The following is a 7,105-nucleotide window of genomic DNA, read 5'->3' as shown; positions in this document are numbered from 1 at the left end:
GACCAACGCCAGGGAAATGCCAATTACGGCGTTGAAAACTTGCGACCCCTGGCGGCTTTGGGTCGTCGGTACGTATGAGAAATGCAAGAAATTAAACAAAGGAAAAGTTAGGAAGAAATGATTTATTGGCAATATTTTATTGCAAAAATTATAACAATTATTTTGGTAATATTGGATTTATTATTCTAAAGCAACAGGCATAAAAGCATAATTGTAGTTAATACAATAAAGAAGTATTTTATATAAAAATAAATTTACAGGGTCCATAATTCAGCTGAAAAAGTAATCACGATAATGGTAAAAAAAAAAATGGTTTCTAATTAAAATGTACACATATACTTATTTATTATAATTTCTGTTTAGTACTAACTATGATTGCTCATGATTTAAAACGATTTAAAACTGAGCTTAGTAAAAAGACAATTAGGAAGGCAACATATATAAAATTAACAGAAAATTAGGAATATAGTTTGAAAGCGTTCTTTGGAAACGATTCATGATGAATTGCTATTGAAAAGACTTTATGAACAGAAATGTCAACACAATTTGATATTCTTAGCTATCAAATCATAGTTATCGATATCGATAGCTCTCATGCAGCTTAAAAATAATACTTCAAATAAAATAAATATACTTCAAATAATTTTTAATCAGAGGAGTTCTACAAAAAATATTAAATAAAGAGATTTTTCGAACAGTAGTAAACTAGAACAACCAAAATTCTTTTGATATTATTTTTAATTAATTGAATTTTTGGCTGACCATTCAACTGTTTCGAGTATTGAAAATAATTCTTGTTTTTAATTATTCGTAAATAATTTTTTTTAGGATTGCAAGTACCAGTAACCGAACTTGTGCCCTGCCAAATGTGAAGCTCAGATTCTGCGCTCCTTAACCAACTGACCCAAAGCCGTACTTGACTTTTATGTTCGCAAATTGTTCTGGAGTTGAGTTACTTTGCTGTAAAACTTTTATTAGCAAATTGACTTGTTATATATATATTAGAACGAAATCATAAACCAGCTGAAGAATAATTGAATTAATTAATTATATTTTTATTTTTAATTGTTAAATTTTAATACTATGGTATTCTGTTTGTAGAGGCATTATTTGTTGAATGATTTATATATTCTTTATATATTAAATATTAGTATATAATATATATTATATGTTACAATATTATTTAATAATATTATAAAATATTCGTTTAAATAAAACGTAAAGATTAAATACAAGGAACCAGAAACTGTATACTCAATAGTGCTAGTCTTCTGACCTTCAAAAAAAAAATTTTTTTGATTACAGACTTAACAAGTTCAGGTGACTGTCAAGTATACTTTATAATATTATTATATTGTGTGAAGTAAAAAAGAAAAATTCTGTAACTGCATATCTATTACCTTCAGTTAGTGTGAAAAAAAATAGTATTTTAAAAATTTTAAATGGTGTAATAAAAGAAACTAAATACTCGTACATGTCACGAAGGAAACACTGATTACAGGTGTGATTCATTAATAATTCAGTGATTTTTTAATTGTATCAAAAAAAAAAATTAATAAAAAAAATAATCAGAAACCAAAAAGACGTGTACTTAAAAAATTTCGAAGTTTAGTCATCGATATTTAAATTATGTTAAACAAAAAATTAAAAAAAAATTGTGTTAAAAATGTTAAATATTTGATTTAATACATTGTGACCGAAAAGCTTTCGGAAATTCTCATTTAAAATTCGCGCGCTGTATATTTTTCGATATTTTAAGTTTATGTAGTTTGGCAGCACTGTCCTTAATTACTATGCCAAAAATGAGCGCGATCTGTCAGACAGTTCGTTTACGGCAGCTGTTGAAACCAGTTCACCTCAGTAGTGCGTTGCGAAAAAAACAATGGAAAAAAATATTGAACAAAGAGTTTGCATCAAATTTTGTTTTTCGAACGAAATTTCGTGTGCAGAATCGTTGCGAATGCTACAAAAGGCTTATGGGGAATCAGTTTTATCGAAAACTCAAGTTTATGAGTGGTACAAAGCCTTTCAGGACTGTCGTACGACCGTCGAAGACATGCCGCGTTCTGGACGACCTTCGACCTCTACCACCGACGAAAACATTGAAAAGGCAAAGGAAATCGTGTTCAAAAATCCTCATGTGAGTGTTAGAGAGATAGCACGAGAGCTAGGCATCGGTCGTGAGATGGCTCGTTTGATTTTGGTGGACAATTTGTGTATGCGACGTGTCAACGCCCGGCTTGTTCCGATTCACCTCAATTTGTTCAACATTATCAACGATTTTAAGGCCAAACATTCAATAAATACCATCGAACAGCCACCGTATTCACCTGATCTTGCACCGTGTGACTTTTTCCTGTTTCCCAACCTCAAATTACCACTCAGAGGAACGCGTTTTGAATCCATAGAAGACGTAAAACAGAATTCGCAGAGGGAACTCAAAGCCATACCGGAAAGCGCCTATAAAAAATGTTTTGATGATTGGAAGAAACGTTGGCATTTGTGTATCGCTTCTAATGGAGCATATTTTGAAGGAGATAAAATAAATATTGATGAAAATTAAGAATTTTGCGTTTTATTTAAAATTTTCCGGAAACTTTTCGGTCACAATGTATGTATTAAAAAACCAGTAATTTAAAAATCGTACAAAGAAAGCCTTCATGTTTCTGCAAATAAATTTTAAATTATTTTTACTCGATGTCAGCAAAAACATTTATAAATAAATTAGTAATAAAAATAAAAAAATTAAAATAAATGAGTGAATTAATATATTTAGTTAATACAAAAAGTAAATAGAGAACGAAAAGCTAAGAACACTCAGAACTCAAAAATAAAAACTGAAAATTATATATATACATATATAGTAATAATGTATACGAGATTATTTCAATATGAAAAGCGGCAATTATTATTTTGTAAAATAAATCAAAAACTTGAGTCGAAAGAAAAAAATGCGCTCTTGAAAGTTTCTAAGTCACGGGTAGTCACCTACAATCGATTCCGATTTGTCTTAAGTCACGCGCTTTGTCACTAAGCTCATAGAGCGCCGATTAAAAAGTGAAATACTCGTTCGCTTTTAAATACTATACGATTTGATAGCTTCTCAATTCTTTTTATTTTATTTTTTTTTATTTTTTTTTTTTGTTATTGGAAACACAAATCATTGGCGTTGGATAGAGTGACAGAAGTGTTGTGTCTCTGGTATTGCCGGTAATAATTATGGCGATGCTAATGATGAGTCACAATGACAGTCAGTATTTTTGTTAAATTTTTCATGTGAACACGTCTACCGCAAATTCGATCCATTGGTACTACGGCACTACGCACAGCAGCACAGTGCTACGAAACTTAGACGAAAACGATGAAACGATTGAGTAAGGAAAAATTTCATTAGAAAATAATTAAAAAAATTTAAATAAATAGATAAAAAAAAATAGTATAAAAAAGTACGAACCAACTCGAGAGATAGCAATTCACGGCTTTTTTAATTCATAAATGGTTTTTACTGATTTCATGAGAAACACAAATTATGAAATGACGAACCGCAAATATTGGCTTCCCCATACGTGACATGTGCAACGTCTATAAGAATTTTTATTTCATAATGTAATTTAAACAATAAGTTAATAAATAAGAATCTATACAATTTTAAAATATATGAAATACGTCAATATAATTTTAAAATACAATTTTATGCCTTGCCCTAATTGCCTTGATTGCCTGATACCCTGATTTCTCACCTAAGAGAGTAACACAACACACTACGATTTTTTTTAATTATAATAATTAATTGAGTTAATGACAAAAAAAAATGTTTAATAATAATTTAATTTTTAATGGGCTAATTGGTGAATAGTTAAATAATACACTTTAATACACAGTTAAATAAAGATACTCTGTACCCTAAATATAGACTAAACATCAAAGTATTAATTTAAAAAAATTATTGAAAAACAAAAAAAAATTTTTTTGAAAAATAAAAAAACAATTACTTAAACAGAGTATTATTTTACTAGTGACTAATTAGCCCTTACGTAGGTTGGAGTGGCAGCCTTGTTTCCAAAAAGCCTATTTGCGCTCAAATGGTGGCCCATTGCGGTACCACACGAATAGCATAGGTACGTACATAAATTGAAATCAGTATGCAGCCAATGCCTAAAAAGGTAACAACTTCCCCATTAGGTAAAGGAAAACCAACCTAACAGTTTTATAAATTTAGACAGGTCCCTACCTTTACAAGATGACAGCTCAGTCAGATCGGTGAGAAAAGGGCATCTTAACATTTTCAACCTTCTTATAGCTAAAGAAAAACACTAACACATAAGATGGAGCACGGTCTCCTTCTCATTTTCAGTGTCACAACCTCAACAAAAATCATTATAGGGTAAATCCAATCTCATAGCATGCGTTCCTGTAACACAGTGTCCCGTCAGCACAGATACCATGGCTCTTGTCTAAAAACAACATAATTATTTCTTTATTGTCATGATTTCGTTGGATAAAAGTTGTACTGAATGTATATAAAATAAAAAAATCTAACAATTTCTAAGTTATATATCTTACTGAAACTCCTAGATCGTGTTTACCGGCACTTCCTGAGTATAAAAAGTTATATATTATATAAATTCTATGTTATATTATTTCTATATTATATTAATTCTATATTATATAAATTCTATATTATATATATATGGATTTCTATATTATATATTTTATATTTTGTATTATATATATGTTATATTATATGCTATGTTTAACATTGACTATGTTTTGTGTGAAGTTTTCTAAAGAAAGTTGTTTTTTATTATTCACTGCAATTCAACGACATTCTTATTTTATTCTTTTTGACCACCGCCATTGGTGCTGCCAGAATAGTTTTTATTATTATTATTATTATAAATACAATATATGCGATTATGTGTAAGTAAGAATGTATATAAATCTCAACAACACTGAAAAATTTACATATTGTTTTTAATTTCATTTTATCTATTAAATATTAAAAATATTTTAGTAGACAGTTATCAAAATGTGGCTTTATTCTGTAATGTCAACGTTAATTCTTAATTAATTAATATTTTAAATATGATACAGCTTGGTGTTTCCTATACAAGTCAACGGAAACAAATCGATAATGTGGGGCATGGAAGTCTCAAGAATAACCAGAAAAGCCAGAAGAAAGAAAATTATGCTTTCAGAAAAATAATATCGAAACAATGCTTTTTGTTCAATTTAAAAATAATTATTTACAAAAAATTTTTCATAAAAAATTTAATGGGAAATATTACCTGGGAATTCTACAATGATTGTGAGTCATAATTCGGTCAGAAAATCAGTTTATTCGGTTTTTGTTGCACGACAATGCAACACATAAGTAAATTTCTGAACAAAAAAGACATTATCTTCATCGTTAATCTACTGTATTTACTTGATTTGACTCCGTATAACTTTTAGCAATTCCCAATAATAGATTGAAGTTGAAAAAAATTGTATTGATACTATACCCGTCATTTTAAATGCTTTGCCCGATATACTAAACACAATTCTGAATACAATGACTATAAAAAATGTATCCGAAATCTCACTCAACATTTCTAGTGCTAAGTGAAACGAATAGAAATAATTTGGAATAAACATATAGAGCAGTAGTTTTCAACCGGTAGTACGCGATATGATTAATAATGATTTGTGAATTTAATTTAAGAAGAATAAATACATAGCTTATAGTTTGTCCACTGAAACCTCTTTTATTATAAGATATGAGCACAAAAAATTTCCAAGTTATAATAGGTACACCTATTTCATAGCCTATATAATGTACCAATGCACTTATACAATTTATTTTATATTATGCCAGAGATGCATAAAGCCTATTAATCATAATCATACAGTTTATTATTTTTAAACTTAGTGTTCGAAGGTTGGAAACCATTGATATAGAGTGGTTGTCATATTTCATATGGGATCCATAAGTGCTTCGTATTTGTTTTGAAACTTGTAAGATTGGATCTGAGGCAGACTGTGTACCTATTCTAAAAAGATTACAATTATGGTAGAAAGAAACTACAAAAAACACTATTCACTGGACTAGTATTAATATTAATGTTATATGCCCCCATATAATGGCTTTAAGAATAAATGCACTAAATAAATAAGTTATAAAAGATCTTGCTGCTTACAAAAAAAATATTTTTAATTATAGTTTAAAAATAATATTAATATTTATTATTATTAATATTTTTAGTTACATAAAATCTTTTGTGTAAGCTAGTCTCTAACAATGTATTAATCAATAGGAAAACTTAACAGTAGATGTAGCCGGGTAATTAACACTGCTAACTACCCGGTTAATAATATTTATTAATTAATTATCGCTAATGCTGAAAATAAGGGACCCGATATAATTTCTATTGAAATATTTTAGTACCGTTTCTTTGATTATATTGAATCTACTTTTGAAAGTCAAAATATCCAAAAGCAGACAACTATCAACAATTTAAAGTATTGAACTTTTGCTCAATAAAATCGACTTTGGAACCAAGAATAACAAAAAAAAAAAAAAACAAACAAATCAAAATTTAAATTTAATTAAAAAGTTAATTCAAAGCAAGCACGTGAAAATTTCGAGGCATATAATATTTGTTACTTGGTTTTTTTTTTTTATTTATTTTATGATAAAATAAAACTCTGTATTTAAATTACTAATTAAATTTAAAATCGAGGAAATATCTACTTTGCAAAATAATAAACAGTTGGTAATTAATTATGCTTTTATTTAATAAAGAAGTGCTCCTATCATCTGCTTATTCAAATTATATTAAAAATTATTATTTTTATTTCAGTTTCAGGTCATATGATTTTTAATTAAAATTTATCTGTAACTATGCGTGACAAAACCTCGTATTCGACTTTTTACTCACTAATTTTAATCAAATTATTTTTTAAAAATAATTTTATTAGCCGCCTACCGACTGCACGCCCTTTTTCCAGGCGATTATTTCATTTAATTGAATTAAAAAACACTTAAAAGTGACAACATAATAAAGAGAATTTTGTACTCTATTTTAAATAAAATGCTTCACAGATATGACCGCTTAACCATATA

This window comes from Teleopsis dalmanni, chromosome X (assembly GCF_002237135.1).
Source record: "Teleopsis dalmanni isolate 2A chromosome X, ASM223713v2, whole genome shotgun sequence".
Classification (NCBI taxonomy): Eukaryota; Metazoa; Arthropoda; class Insecta; order Diptera; family Diopsidae; genus Teleopsis; species Teleopsis dalmanni.
This window is presented reverse-complemented; position numbering follows the sequence as displayed.